Source organism: Semicossyphus pulcher, unplaced genomic scaffold (assembly GCF_022749685.1).
Source record: "Semicossyphus pulcher isolate SPU_LCO1_2020_fin unplaced genomic scaffold, fSemPul1.0.p SCAF_9, whole genome shotgun sequence".
Classification (NCBI taxonomy): domain Eukaryota; kingdom Metazoa; phylum Chordata; class Actinopteri; order Labriformes; family Labridae; genus Semicossyphus; species Semicossyphus pulcher.
The window spans coordinates 26,297,587-26,323,662 of record NW_027211770.1 but is presented as its reverse complement, the minus strand read 5'-3'; the positions used below and the strand labels follow the sequence as shown (position 1 = coordinate 26,323,662).

Here is a 26,076-nt window from a genome sequence, read left to right as displayed (position 1 = left end):
CAGTCCCCTCTCCCCCATCCCACTCTCACATTAAACCAGAGTTACTGTAAACTGAATATAAAACCCATAATCCTTTGCATCTGGGCTCTCGGCGTGGCGCGCAGGACGGCTTCGGCTGCGAGACTGCAATTAGGTTGGCACACGCTCCCAGTTGCTGCTGCGCCTCATGTTGGGTCGGTGGCTGAGAGCGGAGACCCTTAACAACACACTGGAGAGAGAAACAACGACACGCCACACCCAGAAATGTAACGCGAGAACACACTCCAGAAATCACACACACATATTTCATGCTGTTCAGTGATCAATTGTGCCACATCATGACGCGTATCCAGTGAAAGTCTGAACGCCTACACCAACACGCTCCGCTCTGTTTACTGTAAAGACATCATATACGGTAAAAGGTGGTACTCTGAGCCCCCTCTCTGGAAAAAGCTGAGTGGAAAACTCTTGGCAGCTCAAGTGCAGTTGACTGTTCTCGGGGGAGTTGCGTGACAAAAGTATGATCTAGCCAGCTAGAGGAGGAGGAGGAGGAGGGCCTGTACAGAACTTGGAAGTCTGTATTTCGCTGAGTGTTCGCTATCTGCAAGATTGATGCAAGAAAGGGGAATACTCCTGAACTTTTGACCTTTTGAGATTTAAGCAGAAATGTGCACTTTGCAAAGTCTCAGGCAGATTGTCTCAGTGTGACCTCGTACTCTGCAACGGCATCCTAAAATTATGACAGCAGATCTCAAGCTTTTGCTATAGAGTTTCCAGAAATAACACGGGGATAGATAGTTTGGATCCTTCTCAACACAAGATTTCCCAAACACAGGCTCTTAAATACAACGACAGATGCCCTGTGCAGCCTGCCAATCCGTCCTCTGGTTCGAGTCGCTTTAAAGATTCGTTAATTAGGGAGCTGCAATGGAAAAACTAATGAAATCACCTCATGTCAACTCTACATCAACGACAGGCCAGCTTTCATTTGGCAAACCCGAGGCACTGTGGTCTGGGGTCTTTTATTTGACTGAGTATGACCCCCCCCTTCCTGGTCCCCAAATGACATTAATTCACGTTTAGTTTCCAGCGTATTTAAATGTTATTTCTTTAGTCTACTTGCATGCTAAAAACACAGGATCCACTACTGTATGTGAAAAGTACCCATTTGCACTGCCAGCAAGACGATGAAGATGAGGCATTTGAATTCGATGGCCGTCCCTATTTATTTGAGCCAGAGCATACGGACGAAGAGCTCATAGAAGAGAGAACGAGGAGAGAGAGAGAGAGAGTGAGATGGGGGGGAAACAGGCAGAGGAGGATAAAACAAATGCCTACGCTTTCTGTACACCAGCACAACAATCTCACCAAAATCTCTCTCCCACTCTAACTCACGTTTCCACCGTCCTGTTCAGGTAACGTCTCACCACCCGAGAGATTTCAGACTTCTCCTTGAGCGAGACTTCTGCTTCTGGTTACACAAAAAGGGTCTTACTCTTTAAAAAAAAGGACGATGTTTGTAGGGATCATTTCCGTAATGTTGTTGGACACCTGGAGTAACAATCTGAGCCTGTCAGCGGCAAAAACAAGCACTTTTAGTGGACGTACTTTGAACGGGCATATTTGCCCCAGGGGATTATGTTGCAGCCGTTGCGGCTGTATCGCGGCTACAGCGGGGGCTATCTAGTGGACCGATTCAAAAACTTTTGAGTCATTTTGACACCCAAATTTGTAAGAATAGGGAACTGGTTTAAAAATGCCAAACTTCTCCTTTAAGAATTATGTAAACTGTGTAAAAACACAGTGACCATAAAACTGATTGCAGGATATTAAATGTCAGTCTGCAATTTTCTGTATTGTTCCAGTAATACATGTAAAACTGTACCAAAGAAGAATATCGCATGACGTAGTTAAGCTGCTTTTAACCCCAAAAACATGTTATTAAATATAGTTGGAAGAAACATATTTCCCACTCATGTCTTGCAAGAAGAAATTGTTCTAATTGAAACTATTGTAATGATTTCTAAACTCGTTTCTGTGCGCGGGATGTTTCTCGTTTCTGTGACTCACTTGGTGGAGTGAATGCTTTAACTCTGCGCTCTCCCTGAAACATCTTGATTCAAGAAGAGAGATTTTCTTTCCTTCTCTGCTCTGTGCTGGACTGTCACAGTCTATACCCACTGTCTCCTCTCCTTACATAAGCACATTTTGTGTTGTTTTCCAGCATCATTCCCTCATGGTGAACATCAGGTATTGTGTGTTGTCCCCGAGTGCACTGTGACACACGGATGGAGTATGGAGTGGTTATTGTTTGATGTGGAGTGGGTGGGTTGAAGCGTTGGCATTTAGCATTTGTGAGCTAATCCTGTATGACGTAGAGCGTATGTCAGGTACTGTGACCTTCACATCAGGTCCTTAAACCAGCTGAGGAAACCTGTTTATAGAGAGGTGACTGTCAGGTCTCAGATCACCTGATTTGTAAGGTGAGACTGAGGTGGGGAAGATGCAGTAGGTGGGCATATACTTAAAGTTGTCAGTTCTTCTTGAGTGAGGGATGAACATACTAGCAACAGCCTTAGACAGCAGTGAATCTGGAGTTTTGGTGCTTAATAAAACGCCTGTTCATTTAAAAAAAGTAACAATGCTGCTGGCTCTCGCTTTGCTGCCGTCCAGCCAAAAACAACAGACCAAAGATCTCAACGCCGGAGAGAAAAAATTCCACTTAAGAACTAAAACATTACCTTCATGCAGTCCTGTATGAAGGTGAAAGTAGAAGCTGATTCAAGATGAGAGAGTCCAAAAGGATGCAAAGTACGGTGACCTCACCTTTTCCTGGAGTGGTAAATAGCTGGCAGTTAGATAAGCGGGAGCTTTTGTGTGTGTGTGTGTGTGTGTGTGTGTGTGTGTGTGTGTGTGTGTTGGAGGGTGTCGTTACAAGTGAGGTCAGAAAGTAGTGGAGCTCATGTGACGGAGAACAGAGCCTGTGGATATCAGAGGTCGGAGTGATAGGGTCACCATGGTCACGCTGTTGTTTTGGAGCACATGGACATAAACATGAGATCCACACAGAGCAGAGGAGGGCTGACTGAAGTCCCATTAGCTTAATACAGATTTCTTCCTTTGACATTTTAAACATCCACTAAGAATCAACTGACCTGGAAGGCAGGACCAAATATGGGAGTGGTATTTTGGATTTGGATTGAGTCATCCTTTGCCATCTCTGCACATCTAAACCTCGTGATTATGTTTTTTAAAATGTGACACTGCAGATCTAAAATTCTGCCTGATTCAGATTGTGTTACCCATGATTCACCCAACAAGTCCTTTCAAAATAAATGGTTTGTAATTGCCCTTCAGAATAAAACAAATTAGATTAGTTTTGCACCTTCTGGCATTTGCGAAAATGTCTTAAAGTTCAGACTGTTGTCATTTACTTTTCACAAACATGTAAGAAAAATAACCCCAGTGGACTCAACTTGAGATGGTCAAAGAAGCCATGTGTGAAGTGGAAGACAAACTTTCAAGTCTTTCCAGAAACAAAAAGTCAAAGTTGAGTTATTATTTTAACCCACACTGTGTGTTCCCTAAACTTCACCAAGTAGATTTTGTGCCGTAACCTAACCAAACACTGTGATTTTCTGTTTAACCTGTGTTCACTTCCTGTTTTATTTTGTAATCTTGGTGCTCGTGTATGTCTACTGTTACTTCCTGTCACAGTACATTTTCTCGCCTGTTTTCCCTACACACCTGTGTCTCATTTGTTATCAGTCTGCCCTGTATAAAATATATACCCCTGTGTTTTTAACTACCCTCTGTCGCCTCAGTGCGTTCATGCTCTCCAGCCTTGTTTCCTCCGGTTTGCTTGCCTGATTTTGTACTCTTCTTGGATCTTGTGGATTTACCCTTATTGGCCTTACTGTGTACGACCAATAAGAACTTTTCTTACTAACTGGATTTTGTGTATTGGGCTCTTTTTTCTTTTTCTTTCTGAAGTTATAAACACCATTTCACGCTAACCAGGTGTTAAAAAGGAAGAAAACAGACCTTGAAACAGACGCTGAACAGACGCTACCTTGTGGGTCTGTATAAGGCGCCAAAGGGAGGCCAGGGAAAAGTGTCGCTCATTGACGACCAGGATGAGAAGTTCATCGAGATTCGTAGGATTACAAACTAAATGTTGTGCTTTGGGTTTTCATCAACAAGCTCACAGTATAACCTCTCTTTAAGACTCACAAACCATGCATACTTTAGATGCTCTAAGAACAATGTCATGCATTCCTCCTTATATAAGAGTATTACTGCACAGGGCATCACATTTAATCCAATGCTGTAACTGAAATCTTTAGGGACGTCGATGAGAAACAAATAAACGCTCCGTGTTTTCTTCATTCATGAAATGTTTGCTTTCCGCAGATGTGTGTGATCTGATGTGGTTTACACTGAACTTCTCTTTTGTCTTGTCAGCTCGGGGCCTGTTTCCAGCTGGAGGCCTTTCCTCTCCCTGTAGCTTTACTCTGACACGTTCGAGGCTCGTGCGCTCTCCCTCACAGACCCACAGTGCAAACTGCTGCCTGCGACCGAAACCACAGGCAGGATGGCTGCGGCTTCGATGGTCAGAGAGGGCAGAGAGGCCAAAACACAACTTTAAGACACTGTGATAAATAAACCGAGTCACCTCTGTGCAGCAGAGTAAACACAAACGCAGACTGAGACACCTTGGGCTGAAATCATGTCTGCTCTTAAGAAAATAAGAGTTTTACACACACTTAAGGAGTGAAATGGTGGAAAACCCAAAATGGAGGCTCTGGCTGAGGTTTCAGAGTGACATGACCAAACAGCGCTGTAATTATATGTGCTGTAATGCTCTGTTGATCATACTGGTGCAGAGACACATAGAGTTCTTATAAAACACACAGCCTCTCCACAAACCGTGACCAGAAAACACAGCTTTGCATTGTAAACCCTCACAGCAAGAACAACCTCTCCGTCCACAACAGCTCGTAAGAAAACATAAGTAGTGTTTCAGAATTTACAGCACGTATAGATTTAGAGTAGTTCTGTTTTATGCAGAGAAAACATCTTGTTACAGCCATCCATGTCCACAATGTGGCTTTAACACTTTGTCACCTGGTGTTTAGACAAACCATAAAGAAGTGAAATGCTTAAACTCCTCTTTAACTGATGGAACTTACAAAGAGAGACAGATTCACAAATATAACAAGAGGATTATAGACAAAGACAAATCAACTGCAGTAGATATGTCTTTGTACTCTTATGCTTTGTTCCAGCCATCCATCAATTAGCTACACCGCTTATCCTGTTCAGGGTGGTGAGAGGGTTGGAGCCGATCCCAGCTGTCACTGGGCGAGAGGCTAGTACACCCTGGACTGATGACCAGTCAATAACTGACATGTAGTCGAAGGCTGTCCCAATTCGAAGGCTCCTTTGGATGCGGCCGAGAAATGCGTTATGTGCGCTCTGTTTCCCCGGTCGTGAAGGATCCATCAGGTGCATCCTATGCAGCCCATCGTATCCCAAAATGGTGGACTTTCAAATGGCTGCGGAATACACTTTAAATATAAAAGTTTTTGGTTTAAACTCAATCGAATGTTTGTTACACATGTTTAAGAAAACGAAAGGGCTCTTGAAACAAATTAGTTATGCTAGCTAGTTAGCCCGCTAGCTACCTGTTGCTAGGCGACAGAAGCGCTGTTTGGTGACGCAAGGGTCAACTATACGTCTCATTTCAGTTCAGCTTTAACGGTCCACGCAGGCTATGAATGGAGCGTCCTCCTTCGAAGGCTGCAGCCTGTGGATTGGGACACAGCTATAGAGACGGACAACCTTTCATGCTCACATTCACACCTACGGGCATGTCTTTGGACTGTGGGAGGAAGGAGGAGGGAACCCACACATGCACGGGGAGACGCTGTTCGCGTCGGCTTTGACCGAGAGTGTATTTTCGACATGCTGTTGTACAGTACGCCTTTCCTCATAACTCTTAGTGTCGTGTGGTTTTGTTCTTTGCGCTGTGAGATCTCGCAGCCAAATCTCACGTAAGTTGAACCCCAGTTCGTTTAATCGGAAATCGAATCGGGACTTTGTGAATTGGAATCAAATTGAATTGAGAAATCCTGATTGATACCCAGCTCTAACAGGGAAAGGCGGAAGTCACCGGGATGTGGCGGCTACTGAGGCACAGCTGAACGAGTTGGAGGTGGGGCACACAGTCACACAGGTGGGAAAACACACAATTGCAGGGAGTAGAGCCTCTGACACATCATATTCATCAACCAAGGAGCAAGACGAGACAAATTCAGCCAATAGATCCAACATATCTTACACACTGGTCCTTTAAATATAACAAAATTGGACCAAAAGAGTTCCAATTCTGTTGACGCACCAGATGAGAAGTGAGGGGATCATCCTGTTCTGAATTTATGGCAAGCCATCCCATAGTTGTTGCAACATTTCAAACCTCCTTGTAGACGCTGGGAAACTTCACTGAATAAAATGTGACCTGCTTGTAGCTCTAAATGAAAAACCAGGGCTCATCAAAGTCATTCGGATGAATCCTCTCAGCACCATCAACATCTGTACAATGTATTCACGCCAACCCACCCTATGTCTTGAAATATTTAAGTCTTATTCCGAGTGTTGGACTGACCGGCAGCGCTGCCATTCTCTGAGCCACGCTGGCTTTAAATAAGAGCCAAGTCGTAATACAAACTGCATGAATCCTCTAACCAAAAACACACTGACAACACAACAGAGCCACGGTATCAAACTTCACTTGAATCATGCTGTAACTATTCGCAGAGCTCTCTGCCATGATGACTCAGGATATTTGTGACTTCTGCAGCTCTTGATTGATCCGTTGGAACGTCCTCTGTGTCGTCGTTTCAGCCTGAATCACGGGCGGGTTGTTGTTTCAGACGCACACTTCCTCCTCACGTCTTCCTGTGCTTTACTATCGAACTGCTGCTACACGGCAGGGCGGGAAACTCGTCCATACTCTGGCTCTGAGTGTTTCTGTGAGTCAAGTTATTCCCTTTGATTTGCAATGTCATTCTTATAAGGCAACTACTCGTATAGTCGTACTCTTATATTTAATAGGAATGGTAGTGAAAGAATATCAAATCTGTGCTGTGTGTTTTTAATGGGATGTGAGGAAGGCTTCCATTTAAGGTGATTATTTTACTATCAATTCGTTTGCAGGGAATTCTTTCAATTAATCACTGCATTTTTTTTTGCCAATAAAACATCAGAAAACTGATAAACCTACAACAATAAACTAAAGTGACGTCATCAAGTGTCTTATTTTATCACCCAACAGTCCACAATATTGATAGTTATTTTTTGTATTAAAAGACAATTGGCATTTTTGCCTAAAAATTGTCCATAACAACAAATCAATATTTAAAGCAGTTGCAGAATTATTTTCTATCAATTGACCTCTGACCTCTCCTCAATCTAACTTAAAAAAAAGAGACAATTATATTTTAAACAGTGTGTGTTTTGGAGGATTTACAAACCAGTCATTTTAACGTGTTTAACTTCTGTATTGATCTTGTCCCTCCGGGGCAGCTGTGGCTCAGCTCCCTCAGGCTACATGTCGTGTCCTTGGGCAAGACACTGAACCCCGGTTGCCAACGGTATGAATGTGATAACTGATTGACAGTTGGGCACTTAACGTAGCAGCCTCTGCCATCAGTGTATGAACGTGTGTACATGGGTGAATGTGACATGTAGGGTAAAAGCAGCTTTGAGTGGTCGCAAAGACTTGAACAGCGCTATATAAGTACAGTAATTTCTAAGGCGGGGTACACACTACAAGATAATCACGTGATCATTGTGAAAGATTATCTTACAGATGTTCCTGAGGTGTGAGGGATGTTGAGAGTGATTTTACTTCCTGCAATCTGCTCGGAAGAATGTTGTGGACGATTTCAAATAATATTAAGCCAATCAGGAAGCAAGCTGACTGAAGAAGGAAGCACAACAACCGCAGCCATGGCGACAAAAGCAAACCCAAAGCATAGAGTAAACATGTACAGCCCATGTTCACGCCTCATCCACCGCTTCATCCACAGTTTGACCTTTTTTCTTTGTGAATTTTCAGTAAAAAAAAAGTCCAAAAACTATCATCACTTATTCTTCCTGCCCGTCGTCCGCCATGTTTGTTTACTCTAAAGTCTCGGTTGATCTCGTTCTGAGATGTAGTGAGATTTCCAGCGTTGAGAGTCAGACTCTGGTTGTTGGTGAACGAATCTGTTAGTGTGTGGTGTGCTGTTTTGGTCAAATTGTTGCTCTCTTCACACTATAGACACTATACTATATCATTATTGTTTCAGTAGTTGGTTGGTTTCAGTGGTTTTTAGTAAAAGTTCATCAAACAGTTTATATAAAACATAAATCAAACATTCCTCTGAAAGAGCTGCGAGCGAAAAGTGACATTTTCCTGAGCCTGTAGTTTGTCCTTCAACATTTCAGCAGCATTTCAATCCAACATTAAACCCTCTGATGTTTCATCCTAACTCTTTGTACACATCACAGCCTCCTCCTCGCGCTCACATTCCCACCATGATCACTCTTTTCTCTCATCATAACGTTTCTCTTTGCTTCTAAAACAAATGACTGTCCTCCTCTTTCGGGGTCAGAAAGTTGTGGGAAACGCTGCATTAAAAAGAGATTCATTAGGAGCTTCAGTCACTGTGTCCCGAGCTGATCTTCCCATGATGAAACTATGCAGCGGCCGACGCTTATTCAACCATATTTATTAGCAGAGTTCGCGGAACGTATACAGAACAGGCCACGAGATCAAGAGCCTTTGAGATGTTCAGAGGAGCTGAGAAAAAAGACGCAACCTCAGAGAGCTCTAAAAACAATCACAAGCTGTTGCTGTTTGTGTTTTTCTCTGAGCAGATTAAATCTTTGTTAAGAGATAAAAGTCTGTCATTATTATGCTGGCAAGCAAACGAGTACTGAAAGGCACGCAAGATCAGATTTCTGCAGCCTTTGTTTCATCCTTTCTTTGTCTTGGATGTGTGTTTGTCTCAGTCGTCTCGACTGCAGATTTGCAACAGCATACAACTGTAGAAACTGTATGCAATGAGGTTCTATAACAGCGATATGAAGCTACAAGATTCTAAATACGGCCACTTTCTACTTTCTGTTCTGTGTCTTTTACTCATTATTTCTTAAGTCAGAACGTGTAAAATCAACTTGAGTTATTCTGGTTTTGGTCTCAGATTCCTGCCAAAACTCTGCTTGAATGTGGTTTTGACGTTAACACACTTACAGCTAAGTGAATGTTGGTAGCACAGCCTGGGGGAGACTGCGTTCTCATTGGCTGAGAGGTTTTGTATCATATTTCTAAAGTCTTGCAGAATGATTTATTTTTCTTATTGTTAACAAACCCCATGAACGTCCAAAACCAACACTGGATAAATCCGACTAATAAGCGTTTCCTTTGTAGCTGAAGGCTGATATATCTTGTGCCTCTGCTCCATTGTTGTCCAAGAGACAATTAAAAACACATCATGGTTCTCACAGCTGCTCTGGCTGACATGTTCCTTTGAGATGAAGAACATAAGGACTGTAGTTTTTTTAAATCAAGCCAACATTTACTGTCTTAATGCTGTAAATGCTCACTAGGGCAGTGGTTCCCAACCTGGGGTCTGGGCCCCCCTTAGGGGGGCGCCAAAGATCGCTGGGGGTGTGCGAGGCATTGTCTGCATTGAGACTAGATTAGATTAGATTTGCATGTTAAATAAAATCATCACTTACTTGATAATCAAAAGTCTTCAACTATTAAAACATATATTTTTTTGGTCCTCATCAAATATAGTAGCTACTTTGTCGGCCACACCTCTGTGAACTCTCTGATTGGTGTTAATTATTGCCAATAAAGATTTGGAATGAATCACTTTATTGTTTTGGTGTACGTGTGTGCGGGCGATGGAGGCTCAGCCTTTCTTAAAGACGAGCAGGGGGGCTCAAAGGAAAAAAAGGTTGGGAACCACTGCACTAGGGCACCAAATGTGTACTCATCCGTGTCTGAAAATAGTCCCCAAGAGATAATTTACTCAAGTAATGTCTCTTAAAAACTGCAGTTGCTGGCTCTGTAAGGAAATACTTTTTTGTTTTGTTCTGTTTTTTTTGTGGTAAATCCTGTTTATGAGCTGTTATTAAACATTCATGTCATAATGTATAGAGACCAACAAACACATTGTTGGTTTTGGTCTTTAAAGGGGGTTTATTATGCTAATTTCAAGCTTCATATTTCACTCTATGATACCTTTGGAGTATCATAGCCCCTACAAGCCCACTGTTGTCTGATTGGCCAGCTCTCTGAAGCCTGCTGAGGCTGCACTTTGTGATGTCACAAAGTACAGCATGGCGAAAAAGCTGTGAAACCTGGCTTTCACAGCAGCCTGCAGACAACATACTTTTACCTACAGATTTGAAACTTCACCTACGTTTAGTCTGGACATCCAACATTGTAGAATTATATATTAGAGATAGACCGATATGGTTTTTTCAGGGCCGATACCGATTATTAGTAGTCAAGGAGGCCGATAACCGATATTTGAAGCCGATATTCATTTGCAGTAAAAGTGAAAATATTGGCGTCAAAATTTTGAATAATACAAACTCCAACACATAACTTTGTTTAAATACCTTTAAGCATATGCATCAGAGCCAAAATAACCCAGTTTTAAATTGATCTCTTATCGGCCGTCGGATAAAAAAAATAAAATAATAATAATTTTTTTTTAAAAAAGGCTGATGCCGATATGCGTCAAAATGCCGAATATCGGCCCGGCCGATAATCGGTCTATCCCTATTATATATATGTCTTAAAATGTGAAACAGCATAATACCACCTTTTTAAATGTATATAACAGTTCAAAGTATAAAGAATAACAACTTCATTATTAACTGCTTTAAAGCTATAGGTGGCAAAAAATGCAGCTGATAATTGACCAACATACTAATAATGGTTCAGTGGTAATGGTACATCCTAACATATCGGTGCAAAGACTTATACATACATAAAATGTCTCCTTCAGCACATCTGGGTGTCTTTCACGTGTGATAACATGCGAAAACAACCAGAATGTGTTTCACAGCCTGTCCCTCACATGCAGCTCGATCACTGTCGAGCACTCCTTGTCCGACTTGTAGTTTGTTACGAGGGGAAACAGGCGATCACACTGCAGCCAGTAAAGGGGGAAATGCTGAACCACTGCAGGCAGCAGAATCTGCCAACTCATCACAAAGCTCTGCATATAACATGGACATAAACACAGATGTGACACACACAAACCTCGCCTGTTCCGTGTAGCTCAAAAACACACACACACACAGGCCCACCGCTTTCCCTCCTTTCCATTGCAACCTTTGTTTTGGCTGAAGAGCGTGCAGATTGCTTACTCTTGTGGTCTTGACCCTCGTGGTGGGGGAGCTGCTGTCCAAACTCTGTTGGAGAGGTGTGAAATCAGACCCCATCTGCTCTGGCAAAAACTACCACTAACACAGAAGCTGAAAGAGCTCCAGCATCCCCAATTATAAGATTCATTTACATAATTTATGCTGCTTTAGAAGAAGTTTCTTTTCTGGGTCGAGCGAGGCCTTCTGTGTAGCATTTCAGCGTTTTGTTGATGCATGTTGGGTAAAATACGGCCTTCTTGGGGGGTCAAACCGAACTGTTCTGATCTTTCTGAGCGTCTGCGGTGACTGAATACTCTTACTGAGACACAAGGTTTAAGAAGGACATATTTCATACTGCGGATTGCGTTCCCATGCAACAGCCTTAATGTGAGTCTTTAAGTCATGGAGGCAATTTACAGTAAGAGACGTTAACCACGCCGCATCTGGTTTCCATTAAGACAACACTTGGATTGCGACTGGATGGCAGCTTTTTTTTCTCTCTCTGTTTGCAGCTGCTACGATACAGCGAGCAGCGAACATTTACTGTTGTCGCTGGTGATGTTTTTCCGCCATTTATTTCCACCATTATTCTATAGTAACATTTCTTCTGCGAGGAAAAACAATGTGACAGTCGGATGATTTACGCAAGGCTGAAGCGTTGCTGCCTGCAGGGTGGTGCAGCCGTGTGTGAGGAGAGTGAGAGCTGCACACTGCGAGACAGATGTGCATTTCAATTACTGCCATATGGATCGAGTGTCTGCTGGAACTGAGGTACTCAGTGTGCATGACCCTTAAAAACTGTCAAATCTATAATTGTTTATTTTCACAATAAAGTTTGTCTGTTGTTTCTGTAATATTTCGTTTGAGGGCTTTTATTTTGAAGGCAGATTTTGGCTTACCTGCCGCCAAACCAGAGATAAAACGGTAAACGGTGTGTACGCCTACGGAAGCATTCATTGATCCTAATAACAACACAGTCGCCGCTAGCTTAGCCTGTAAGACCCGTGCTTTTTAGTGGTTTTGTTTGTCTTGTTAATGTAGCGTTTATGGTAAACAGAAAATAAAAGTTTCACAAATCCATCAGTACACAAGAGTCTGACCGGTGCTCTGGCTGGGGATGCTACACCCAGATAACCAGGCAGAGGTTGCAAAAGTGCTCACAATCTTTCCCCAAGTATAAGCACAGGTACTTAACTGAGGTAAACGTGGACAAATGCTCTGTTATGTACTCAGAGTATTAAGCGTCCCTCTGAAGGACTATCTATCTGCTGTTTTCTTGTGCAAAAGTTGACATAACGTCACGTCATATTTGTCAGATAAAACCGAAATCATTTTAACTTCGAATGACCCAACTGTAACTGACATCAGATGGGGAATGTCTGAATTTGCTTCAACATCATCTGTAACACTGCCTGGTTCACTTTCATCCATACTGCCAGTCTGGTCACTTTTTAAAGATGAGTCTTCCAGGGGCGGAACCAGACTATTTTAACTAGGGCACTGACCTATGTAGGGGTGGCATGAAGTGTGTGTCCGCACCCACCAATGAATAGCATGTATTTACCCTTTCTTTCTCCACTAATCATATCTACTTTGACTACTAACGTCATAAGATGTTATGTTCCTGTGTATATTTTAAAAATGTATTTACATTTTTTCTGGTACAGGATACAAATCCTTCACACCAGACTTTCCACTAAAAACAAACAATCCTTCAACACAACAATTCCACAACATACATGTTTAAAATAACATCACAAACACTCAGACGTCAGCATTCAAGCTATAGAAAATATCCTTCGCTCAACAGAATTCATCCAATCTATTTTTAAACGAGTTAACTGAAGCAGCGCGCACCCTGTTTTCTGGAAGAAACTTGTTCCATGCTCTTCGGGCACGGAGTGTGAAAAAGAGACTTGAGAAGGAATCACTTTAAGGACTCTTTAATCATACCGGTTATTCCAAAAATGGATGAAAGGCTCAGCTGAACCATCATATATTCTGTGGACTGTATACACCTTAATCATGTCTCCTCTGTGTCTCCTGTATATTACTAGTAGAGTAGGTAACTGTAATTTTCTTAACCTCTCCTCAGATGACAAATCTTTCAGACCTGGAATCAGTTACGTAGCTCTTCTCATTTTTTCCCCATATATTTTAATTTATAAGGACATCAGACAGAATTTACAAAATCAAGATGATTTCTCACCAAGGATTTATATTAGATTAAAGATCAGGTAAAAATATCTCTTTGCACAAATTATGAAAAGTTCTCCTGATGATTGCCAGCAGACAGTTTGCCTTTTTAATTTTTTTTAGAAATGTGCGTTTGGAATCCAAGTTTTAAACTTTAAATAGAAACACAACACGTGGCAACGTATAAATCCTCTTCTTTCTTTAAGGACTCAAAAAGAAGAGTTTTTCCAGAGTAACAATTTAAAGTACGAACAAAAGGAAATGTGCCACACTGAAAAGCTACAAGTAGCCTGTTGCAACACAGCCCAAATATTTGATTGTAACATAAGTCCCGCCTCTAACAAGGCAATTAGCCAATCATAGAGTAGGATGTTGGGGCAGCACCTGGGGTGGCCAATCATCTCCACATTCGAGTTTTCCTCTTGTGTTTGTTTCTTTTTGGTAAGTCTTTTGTATTTGCATTGATTGATAAGCCAACAAATTGTCTTTTCTTTGTCACATCTGTTAAGGCTGAAATCGGCCTTGATGTTGGGATGGTGGTGCGCAGTGGTGCAGAATAAAACAATCAATAATGAGAAGTAGAAAGTACAGACATTTGTGTGCGGGATAAAAGTAAAAAGGTGTCCAAAAAATACTCCAGTAAAGTAGTTACCTGAAAACTCTTCTTAATTACTGTAGAAGGTTTTTCTTTACTCTCGGCCTCTGTAACCAGGAAAGGCCTTGCTAATCATTACCACAAGCAGCAGCAGCATTAGAGAACCACCAGCTCAGGTAGAGTTGAGCAGAGCAGTTATCAGTTATTATCTCGAACGGCTTTCTTCCTCTGTCTCTGTTTCCAGGAAGTCCAGCCTGGGCCAGTAAATTCCTCAAAGTTAAACCCTGCTGATTTACAGGCCGACCTCCTGCATCTGGTGTGCTGCCTTTCTGGAGGCCGAAGTGGAAACCTGCAACTTATTAAAAAGATCATTTAAGAGCTTTTTTTTTTTTCTTTTTAACACATAGCCCCTAAAAAAGCTCCTTCTCCCTCTCTGTACAGATGGGCCTCATCCTGCAACATCTGGAAGTTAAAGCCTGATTTTCTTCCCTCAAAAACTCGGGCCACGTGTGCTACCCTGAAGGTGAACCCTCGGAGATGTTCCTTTACTTAGTCTCACTCGCCGTTTCTTTCCCAGCAGTGTCACTAGACTGAAACCTTTCAAACCCCACAGGTGGTGCCTTTAATTCACTTTACTGGACCGCCTCGTGGCTACAGAAAGATGAAAGTCGGCCCTGCAGTGAGTGAGTGCTCGGGCTAATTGAAAACCTTAGCGTGGTCGTGTGCGTTGTGCAACACGTTGTCAGCCTCTCGGGGCTTTTTGCTATGACACCTGCATGTGTGTGCAGCACAACAGGAAGACAAGGGGGCGAAGAGGAGATGAGAGCCAGATACAGACCACCACACAGGACATCCTGGGCAGCACAGTGGGAGAGACAAGCGGGTCCAGGGGCCTGTCACCTTGTTTGGGTATGATGTTCCAACTCAAGGAAGCCAATTGTCGGGGAAACTGGGAACACTTTTTCTTTTTCTGGATTCCCAGAAGCAAACAGAAGCAGCAGGAAACACAGCAGCATGTCTTCTGTGAGTCATGGAGGAATATTTATCTAACGCAGAGGCGTCGTTTCAAAAACTGCTGCAAATCTGGTTAAACACTTTAACATTTAATGAGCAGGCAGTGTTTTGGGAGTCGTGAACAGAAGCCCCTTTCCCACTGGTAGAAAAAAAATAGTTTTTGCTTAGTGGGAAAGGTTACAATCGGCATTCAGACCTGGGTCAAATTACTCTGCAGTACACCCGCAATGATGGGAACACAAAACCCATGTCTACACACTAATCTCCCCTCCCTTTCCGATGCGATGACGCGCTTCAAAGTTCCAGCCTCTGTCGCGTAAATACAGAAGAAAATACAACGGCAAATTTGTTCTTCGTTTCGTGCAAGATGCAGCGACACTAATAAGACAGCGAGGTGACAGAGCTTCTTCTGATCCGAGGGGAAAAAGAAATAAGGCGACAGGTTTCTGTTTAAGGAGACAGAAAGGAGAATACTCCACTGGCAAAAGAGACAATGGGCATTATTAGCGGGTCTTCCCAGGTCTGAAAAACCTGCGTCAGTGCGCTAGTTTTGGTGGGAAGGGGTAATCCGTGTACTTGAACTACGACTTTATCAAGTTTATCAAGTAGTAGCTTGCTGGGAGTTTAAATGCATTCATCTTTGCATAGTGATTGATGTAGTTAACCACTTTTTGCATGTTTTTTGTAGTTTAATGCAGTGATTTTTATACAACCATTGCTTCTCTAGTGTAATTGGACCTCCTTGAATAAGCCACGCCCCCTTTTTCTTTCTCTCCGACGGCTGTGATGTGATCGAGGCGGCACTTTATTGACCAAAAAAGTTGCTTTGTTGAGATGTGACTGTTTTCTATATTTTCTTTATCACGTGTAGGTTGTAAAATTGATCTATTTAAAGAAAATGGTGGGAACTACTTTTTCTGAGCAGCTTTAATTAACCGATCTCAGGTTTGCTGTAGTTCAACTTCTTCCAGCATGAAGTCATTGCTAACTTTGCTTTCAACGTTCAAGCTTCGCCAACCCTGAATCCATTTTGTTGTTAAGACATTGCAAAAGCAGAAGTCACCACTGAGCATCTTGTCAGCACTTTATCGACGACGTCTTCACAGATTACATGCTTTTCTCATTACTTTTAAATGCACTACAACTCCCTGGTTAATTATCTGTCTACAACTAATAAATTCATCTCAGGCTGACTTTCTTTGTTTTCTTCAACAGGGCAAAAAAAAGAAAAACATGTTTTCAGCTAAATCAAACCCTGTCCCCACACTCCCTCAGGTCTGTGCTCTCTCCTCTGGCTTCAATCAGCTCTGCAGAGCAACACAGGAATGAAAACTGGGACAAACAATAGGAAGCAGATAGGAAACATCTTGCATGTACATCCAGGTCGGCATCTCAACACTCTCTTCCTCTGACATGTAAACAGAGCAGAGTTGGGAATTAAATCAGGCGCCTAAAAGGAAAAGTCCTTCAACGGTGCCATCAGACCGACTGGCTCTTTTTTTCCAACAGAAAACGTCTGTTTTCAGCTTCTGTGTCCATTTTTTATTTTTTACCCAGAACCCTTTTTTTCCACACGTAGCCTGTGTTGTTCTGAGTAATGGGGACGCTGAAATAATGATAATCTGTCATCCTGCCGTTCCTGAGCCTACGTTTGTCTTTCATAAGTGGCCTGGAAAAATGGAGCACGAAAAAGGAAAATAAGTCCTCTCATAAAATGCAAGATGGACGGCTCAGAGAGTCGCAGCTTCACACAGCTGGTGGAGTGGATCTGGGTCTGAGCGCAAGAAAAAGATCAAGAGTTCGAAGGCAAGTCCGCGCTGTGCCAAGCATGACTCAAAGGCCATTTGTTTTTCATATGCAAAAGACATATCTGGTATGGTAAACTCATGATCTGTCATCTCACTGCTGGCAACAATAAGAAGGGAGGGTTGTTTTTTTTGCAGGACCAGTTTTCAGTCTTATTAACGCATTTAAAACAAACATAACTGTGTTTGTGTGATGGAAGCAAAAAGCGAGACGCCCTCTGAGACGTGAATTCAGTGTTTTATTTCTTCTAATTCTACATCTCGAGTTTCACTCGCTCCCAGTCGTCCTGCGGAGACACCACAGCGAGACATAGACACCAATGAAAGTCTCTGAAATCCTAATGAACAATGTCTCCACTGCTGCTCCACCCACCGCCCCAAACACCACCCACCAACCACCAACATAAGCAGCTTCAGGAAAGACCCTCACCACACTACAAGTAGTCTGTGGTCACCTCATCAAGCCGCTTGCAGGCTCCTCCTCCTGTTCCAGCACCAAACCCCCCGACCCCTGCTTTTTTTTAAGATGGGTTATTTGAGCCAGAGCCCGACGAAACTGTACATGTTCCCCCCGCCAGAGCAGAACCAATGACCCCAAACCCCCGAGCTGGAGGGCCGCAGCCGAATCTGCTCCAAATTACTTGTGCGGCTGCAGAGCACATGGGGTTGTAAGGCTTATATAAGCCTGTGGTAGGAATATTCAACCCGCGTCACCTTCTTCTGAATTCCCTCTGCTCTTTGTCTTTTTCAGCATCAAAAAATACACGCTCTGGGAGCGGACGGGGGTCAGTTTATACATCTACTTAACTTTAATAAGGAAAACTTTAGGAATCAAAAAGTTTGGGATGATTAACCCGGACATAATGTGACATCATGCAACATTTCACACATGCATTCAGGCCAATTCCTTCTCCCTGTTGGTTATTGAGTGTGTAAATCAACACACAACATGAGGAAAAAGGTCACGCACTACCGCCCGTGTGACTGACAAGTAAAATGAGAAACAGGAAATGTCTATTTAGCCTCAAAACTAAAAGAAACAAAGCAGAAAAACATGACTAACGATGCTCTCAGACAAGAACAAGTGTTCCTGCCGCCACAAGGTCACTTCAGTGTTCCTAAGTTAAATCTTAAATCCCTTAAGGACACAGTGGTCGCTGCTATCCACCTATTACCATCACATGATGCCGCTAAATAGAGCAATTGTAGCTTGAAATGCAGGAAATGATTAGCAATACAAACAAAGCTGAATACCCTGAATACAATGATATTAATTGTTGAGTTTGTTTACAGCTGGTGAATCAGGGAGTGCAGATATCAGAGCTCCTGTATCGACCGTACTCTGGCAGCATGTTGGGTTAACTTGAACCAGTCGACAAGGGTTGTGTGTGTGTTAAAGAGTAATGCTTTATGCGCACCAGGTGTCGTAGCTACGAGGAAGATCCATAGTCAAACTTTTATTTCGCTTCATGTCCCGCTGAGCAGCTCTCACAGGAGTGACCGAGGACCTGTCTCAGTCTGAGCAGGAGAGCAGGGGATTCAACCGCGCAGTGCATGATGGATACACCACACAGAGTTTTTTGTATGCTGTATTTGTAGTTGCATAAACACCGCCCACCCTCTACTTTATGCAAATGAGTCAATCCAGCAAAACAGTGTGAGCTCATTATTTCAGACTGTTTGTCCATGCTGATCTGATTAGAATTTTCTTGCCTCAAATGTTTTCAGGAACTTATTTTACTTCACAGTTTAGCTGTAACGCAAACGTTTGGTACCAGGCCGCCATTTTTTCCTGCTTGAAACCAGAAGCGGTCCTGTGCATCCACATGTGTCTGCATTCAGTCACCGCAGACTTTCAGAAGGATCAGAAAACAGTTTGACCCCACAAGAAGGTCATCTTTTACCCAGCATGCATCAACAAAAACCTTTTAAAGAGTAGGCCTCATTCAGTGCAGAAAAGAAACTTCTTAGAAAAGCAGCATAAATTATGTCAAGAAAGTCCAGACGATTCGTCCTCCGGGAACAATGAATATCATTTCCAAAGTTTTTGCCAAACAATCTTGAAGATTTTGAGATTTTTAACCATAAAATTGAGAACTTTGACCTGCTGCACTACATGAAAAGCCTGCAGATCACCAAAGTCAAGAGGCCCATTAGGCCATTAGTCAGTAGATGTATTGAGATACGTCGCTCTGAACCGAAGAGGAGAGACGACCGAGCCGCAGAGCCACGCCTCAGTCCAAACTTCAGAGGACAACACAAACAAAGACTTTGTTTAAGTGAGGCTGTGACCGTGGCGTAGGAGCTTGTCAAGACAAATTGTGGCCTTCAAAAGACAACATGCAGACGCTGTGGCTCCCCTCTCTGGTGTTGCAATAAATTTTAAAACGTCCAGACACTGGGGGATCAAATTAACACTAATACCTCTTCTACTTCATCTTCTTCTACCTCTCCTCTTTGTGTCTCTGCAAAGTGTCATCAGCAATCAAAACAGATCCAATAGCTGGCCTGAACCCTGAACTCTCCTAGACAAACAGGTGGTGAGACAGGCAGATCTGCAGCTGTCAGACATGAGACGGGTTCGTCAGTCCTGAGGAGGACACATTCAGAGGCTACTTTCCATGAAATAGGAGAAAAAGGTTTCAGGGAGGCATTATGTGTTACTTTTCACACGCAGAATTCAACACAAGATTAAACAGATATGTGTGAATGACACTGACAAAGTATTTTTAGGAATTCTTGGCCAGATGAAGGAGGAAAGTTGAGTCTGCAGTGAGAGAGACTTCCTGGTGATTTCTGGTTGCCAGAGCAGATGTGAGGTCAGGAGTTTAAAAGGAGGTTCACTCTGATAGTTCCTCATATCTCGCCGTCATCTCAGATCGTTCTACACCAGGGCCTCCTGAGTCAGAAAGCTTTCGTTCCTTTGTGCAGACGATAGTTACAAATGTATAAAATGTTAAAGCGGTTAAATCTTGCATCCCACCTTCAGAGGCTGCAGGCCCCCATGCCCCGGGTTCGACCCCCAGCCCTTTGCTGCATGTCATCCCCACTCTCTCTTCCCCTGTTTCCGACACTGTCCACCGTCCTCTCTCTTTAAATAAAGGCATACATTGCTAAAAAAATAAATAGTAAAATAAAATAAAAAGTTACAATTTATGAGTGATTTTACGGCTACACGAGGAGATTGTTTCCAAACAGTGAAGCATTTTATAGCTCGAAACACACGCAGGGGATCAGGCCTGTAAAACTGTCAATTTGTCACTGAGGGAACATGAACAACCTGGCCATGTACATTAAACAGAGTTAAATAGGCAGTATAATGTTAATAATCTTTATGAGGATATTGAGGTCCATTTATTACATATTAGATTTATTTTTTAAGTTTCAGATTTCTAAACTAAATTTCTTAGTTAAAGGGAGGAAAATAATAAAATAATATTAAATGCTGATGGCATGCAGACTGAATAGAAACAGAATTAATTTATCTTTTCTTTTTCTCTCTTTTTAATTTTTACTCAAAAGGTTGTCAACCTAACGCACTCAAGTACGGAAGCCCTAAGCCGACATGGATCCATACATTTTATTTACTCTGTTTTCCTGTGATTACGAGTAACTTTATTTTCTCGAGATCTTGCCTTATTTCTCTCGTTATCTTGAGATAACAAAGCTGCACCACTGTAACATCAGACGATCATAACTCGTATCCCCAGAGTTGCAAAAGCACAGAACAAACAATGAAACAGGCTTAACTTACCTCTTCAGTGTGGCCAATGGCAGCATGGCATGTCCTGGTCTGTAATATCACAGTGACCAGTCTGTTGTTTTGTTTTCTAGACCACCATTATCCCGTTATCACAAGAAAGCAAGCTGTGTTATCCCGAGATAACGAGATAAATAAGTCGAGATCTTGAGAAAACATTACTCATTATTATAGGAAAAGGGAGTTAATAAAAAGTATGGATGAATATCCGCTTACGGCTTCCGTACTTAAGTGTGTGACGCACTTTTTAGAAACGTTCCGTAAATACAAAGAAAGAAGAATTTAAAGACGGACATTAAAGCAGGAAAAACTTAGAGAAGTTTTTCTTAAATTTAGAAAAAGTCTTTGCAGACCTTTTACATCCTTTTTTAGAACCAGGCTGAGAAAATAACCACTCACAATGAGGACACAGTGAGTTATTGAACGCACCTTAATTTAATCAGACTCTGACACATCAGAGTCCTGTAAACTAACACTTTACTATCAGTGTCACACACGACACTGATACACAGAAAAGTCCCTCACATCTGCAGAGGAGGAGGAAAAGCACTTTGTCTCAATCTGCTTCACCTGATTAACTTCAGTGACACGACATGAAAGCTGAGTCACACATCACACTCAGGATGTCGCACACTTGTTTTGGCAGCAGACGCCTCGCCGCCACGTTTCATCAGCCTGAGTCACAGCTGCTCTGTGACCCAAAAACAGAGCCAGAGGTGGATCCAGGACTCAGATGGAGTCTGAGGAGGAGGAGGAGAGGAAACAGCAGACCTACTCCCACTGACTTCCTCCTCTTGAATCGATAGAGGAGACCTGCCAGAGGAGCTTTTCTGACTCACACTCTCTTGATAGAAGCTGGAGAGGTTTCAGAGCAGAGCCAGTGATGCCAAAAACACTCAGGCAGGCAGGGAAAGAACAGCAAGTGCATAAAGTGGTGACACAGTGCCAGGAGGTCACTTAAACAAGTGTTTTAATGCACTTGCTGATGATCAGACAGAAGGTTGTATTGTTAAAGAGTGTTAGCTGGAGGTACCTCGCATATGTATGATCAATATCACAAGATAACACCAAACTGTGCTGAGAAGTGTGCCAACATTTAAAGTGGGAAAAAACTGAAAGGAAATGGGATATACATCTGATCACAACACAGTTTGTCAGGTAACCAAGAACAGTTACTCGAGTACTGTAACTTATTTTGAGGCACTTGAACTTTTCTTCAGTATTTCAATTGTATGCTACTGAATACTTCTGCTCCACAACACTTATTTGAAAGCAGTCATCACTTTCTATCCTGCTTTTTAAGACTTTTCTTACCAAATTTGATTGTCCTCTGAAATACTTCAGACTTTTACGAATTCAGTTTATCAATACTGCATTGCTTTGCACATGCAAGTCAAACACAAATGTCTGCCTTTTGCTTTCAAAAAGTAGACAATAAAATATTTTCTATTCTAATCTATCAAACAGACGTTGCATTTTCTATATCCCATCCAGCTGCAACATTAAAAACACTGTCTTCAAACTACAGATCAGTAAAACAATATTATATTATACATCATATTGTAAAAGAGCAATATAAATGCAGCCATTCAGCACAGTTTGTTTTATGTTAATAGGCTACTTAAAGTAGGCCTACATTATGCTGATTAACTTCTGGACTACTATTAAAGCAGAGTCAGAGGAACTACCTTTTACTTCAGTAAAATTAAGCAGTCATCAATATAAAAACACGGCAGGTAAAGGTACACTGAAAATGGCACTGAAGTAGGTATACATGGAAATCAAGTGTATGCAAGTATACATAGCAAAAGTAAAAGCATTTATTATTCAGAAACTATTGTCCTACCTAAACTACTTTGATTAATAATACGGATGTACTTATGTGTAAATATATTGCTGTTATAGCTCAAGGACTTTAGGTAATGTAACTGATCTATACAGTTGTGTAGTTTGATATGCAACAGTGAAGCACATTTCATTATATGTCAATAATTGTATTACGTTTACCTCAGAACTGTGTTGCTGTAGAAGTATAGAGCAGTATAAAAAGGAAATACTGAAGTAAACTGTATTTACAGTAGGCCTACTTACATAAATGAACTTGGAGTTATTTCAAACTCCACTCTCACTACTTTGTGGGACTTTTAGGAAATGAAACAGAATTTGCAGTGAAGTATTTCTGCTGTTAGCTAAGCAATATAGGAGCTCTTCCACTATTGTTCACAACTATTCAACATGTGAAAGGTATCTTTAAGTTCTTTAAAATAACTTGTGTAGCTCAAATGTGCTATCTTGCCGCATATAAGCACATAGCTAATGAAAACAGCGTTAAGAAAAGTTACTACAGAGGCACGAAGCACTTGAAGTCCCGGAGAGTTTAACAATAGTATATTTTGCATCTTTCACCGTTTTGAACCGAACAAGTGGTTCATGCTGCATTATTATCCACAGCTACATGCAGTACGCGAAAGCACACACAGTTTAAAATGTATTTGCCGTGTCTACTAGCCGGCAACAATCGTCACAATATTCTTTGCTTTACACATGAACCGCCAAAGACTTTGTTTCAGTCTCGTTCTGTTCTGTTTTATTCATTGAAAGTATTTTACTCACCCTGCCAGCCAAGAACTCCAGCTTTAATTTATCGCTCGTATATCGCAGTTAGACACCAACTTCCCAAAGACGAAACAGAGATTAAAGACGTTTGTTTCTCCACACTCAGAAAAATCTTGCAGCGGTGTAAACATTCAGAAGAGCGCACAGAGAGAGGAGCAGAGCAGGAGAGCATCCGACGGGGGAGGGTCCTGAAGTGGAGCCAAAGAAAGTGGAAAACTGTGACAGAGAGGGGACTGAAGGAGGAGGAGAGAGAGGAGGAGAGAGGAGATGAGGGATGAGGCAGATTTAGGGAGGTCAAGGAGGAGATTGAGAGTGTTGTTTGAGTTTTCACGAGGCCTACAGACCTTGATGTCCAAGTGTGTGTTTGTCTTCATCCACTGAGATAAAACAAGGTGGTCAACAGAGGAAGACATGTCAGGATTCATGCAGGTGGAAAAATATAGCCCAATTCACCTCTATGCAGACAGACAGACAGATAGATGGAAGCTGTTGGTTAGCTTACCTTTGCTCAAAGACTGGAAACAGGGGAGACAGCTAGCTTATCTAAACAAAATCCACCTTTTTCCACCTATAAAGCTCCCTGATTAACATATTATACCTTGTTTGTTTGAAACATACAACAACCAAATACATAAAATACACTGTTAACTTATCTTATTAATTCTGAACATATTTTCTAGGAAAAATTTTTATTTTTTTATTTTTATGTGCCCTTTATTTTAATGTTGTAACATCCACTTTGCTGCTAACACAAGTAACACTGTAAATGTCCCCATTGTGGGACGAATAAAGGATTATCTTATCTTAATATTCAACGAATTTCATTAAAACCTTGACAGAAGCTGCTATGAGCTTCTCTATGTTGACAGGTATTGTTACTTCTCCATATTTCTTTATTGGATTTAATAGAAACCCAGTAATACATCAGAATTATAGTAACCTTTATGTCTTAGGCTGCTTTGCCAAATGTTTTTGGACACCACAACTTTACTTTTTTTGGTTGTTGAACATCTAATTGCAGAAACTATGAGTTTTAATCTGCTGCTGTACCAACCGTAACTCTTCTGGGAGGGCTTTGGACAAGATTCTGTTACCTGGCGGCAAGGATCATCTACGATCCCTGCAGCCAGGATTCATCTCTGCGTTAGACCTCATTAATGAGGTCTAACTGATGTTTGGGAATAAATGCCTTTCTCATAGTCCAGTTTCATTTCTTCCCAGGGGTGTTTGGGGTTGAGGTCTGGGCTTTGTGTAGGCCAGTCTATTCCAAAGGAAAACCACTTCTTTGTTGGAGTGGTTTATGCACAAAAAAAGCACTCCTGCCACAAAATTGGATGTTAACTTTTGTCTAAAATGATTGTTTTTTTTAACGCTGTAGCATGATGATTTAACTTCAAATACCTTAATTCAAATTAAGGTGTTTACCCAAAACTATGCACTCTCTCTTTAAAACTCTTTATTTCTCTCACACTCTTCATTTTATTGACAGCTGTGTAGTAACCTCTGAGATATCCGTCAGTCAGCCTCTGCAGCCAGCAGCTGGTGGATTTCCTCCAGAACAGTAGGCCAGCCATGATAACCAGCCTGTTCAGGACGGGTGTTTGTGCCCTCGCACCCCCCTGCTGAGTGCTGACACAGATAAACAGCTCATGGATGGAGTCCTGCTGGAGCAACATCCTCACTGCGCGGAAACCAAAAGAAGAGGGAAATAAAGCTGTTTCCTGCAGGCCACATCAAGGCTGACCAGCAGTCCCACACTGAGGACACAGAGAGGGGGTGGCATCATTTTAGGTTTAGGCGTCCTTGGAAGGTCCTGGATGAAGTTTTCAATTACACACACAAAAAAACCTAATTCATAAAAATTGAAAGTGAATATATAAGTTTTAACTATGATTGACAAAAGCTGCTGGTTGCTGGTGGTTGAAATGTCGGCTTCAGAACAGCAGATTCATGCAGTGCAGTCTTTTTCCTGTGAAGAGAACGGCAAGAAATAAGCTTATTTGGATGGCGTCATTTATCAGAATCAGAAGTACTTTATTTATCCCCGGGGGGATATTTGGAAATTTAAAGGAAACTGAGTAAATTAAATTCCAAATACAATGCCTGCTTTTAGATCTGTCTTTTGTTAGGAAGCAGAGCCTGAACCAATTTTAGTTTGGGATGATGATATCTGAGGTAAAGACCTTTCCTTTGACCAGGAATCACACAGAGAGATTCTGAAGAGAGAAGAGCAGCCATTAGATCAGTTTAGCGTTTGCATGCAGTAAAATTGTTCTTTTCTTATATAGCTTATTTAATGCATTTCAGGGCATCAGACTGTTGATGATAATAGCATCAAGTGTTTGTACTATTACTTAGATTTGCTTTGTCGTTTATGTTTCTGGTGTCAAATACCGCCATCTAACGGTGTTTTAACGTCATATCCTCTGATCTAACAAGGTTAGTTATCGTCTGCTTTTACATGTAAATGAGTATTTTTACAGACTTATTTAATATTTTATAAAACGTATAAAGGCTTCAGTCGGCATTTTAAAATTGGATTCAGTTTTTTTACGCTTTCCTTCTATAGAGAGCGACATTGGATACAAACTCCGGGTGGATGCTGCACAACTACTCCCAGAAGAAGAAAAGAGGCGGTACCTTCAGTGACGTGTTTCCGGTGTCATGTCAGCCTT

General features: G+C 41.9%; 1 protein-coding gene across 1 annotated transcript in view; it reads right to left on the bottom strand.

Moving 5' to 3' along the window:
• The window catches only part of pear1 (platelet endothelial aggregation receptor 1), a 63,964-nt gene extending 40,506 nt beyond the window's left edge, over positions 1–23,458 (bottom strand). Inside the window, exon 1 of the mRNA XM_069657015.1 lies at positions 23,399–23,458. The gene's annotated coding sequence lies outside the window, so the exon portion shown is untranslated. The remainder of the gene's footprint in view (positions 1–23,398) is intronic.
• Between the last annotated feature and the right edge of the window lie 2,618 nt (positions 23,459–26,076).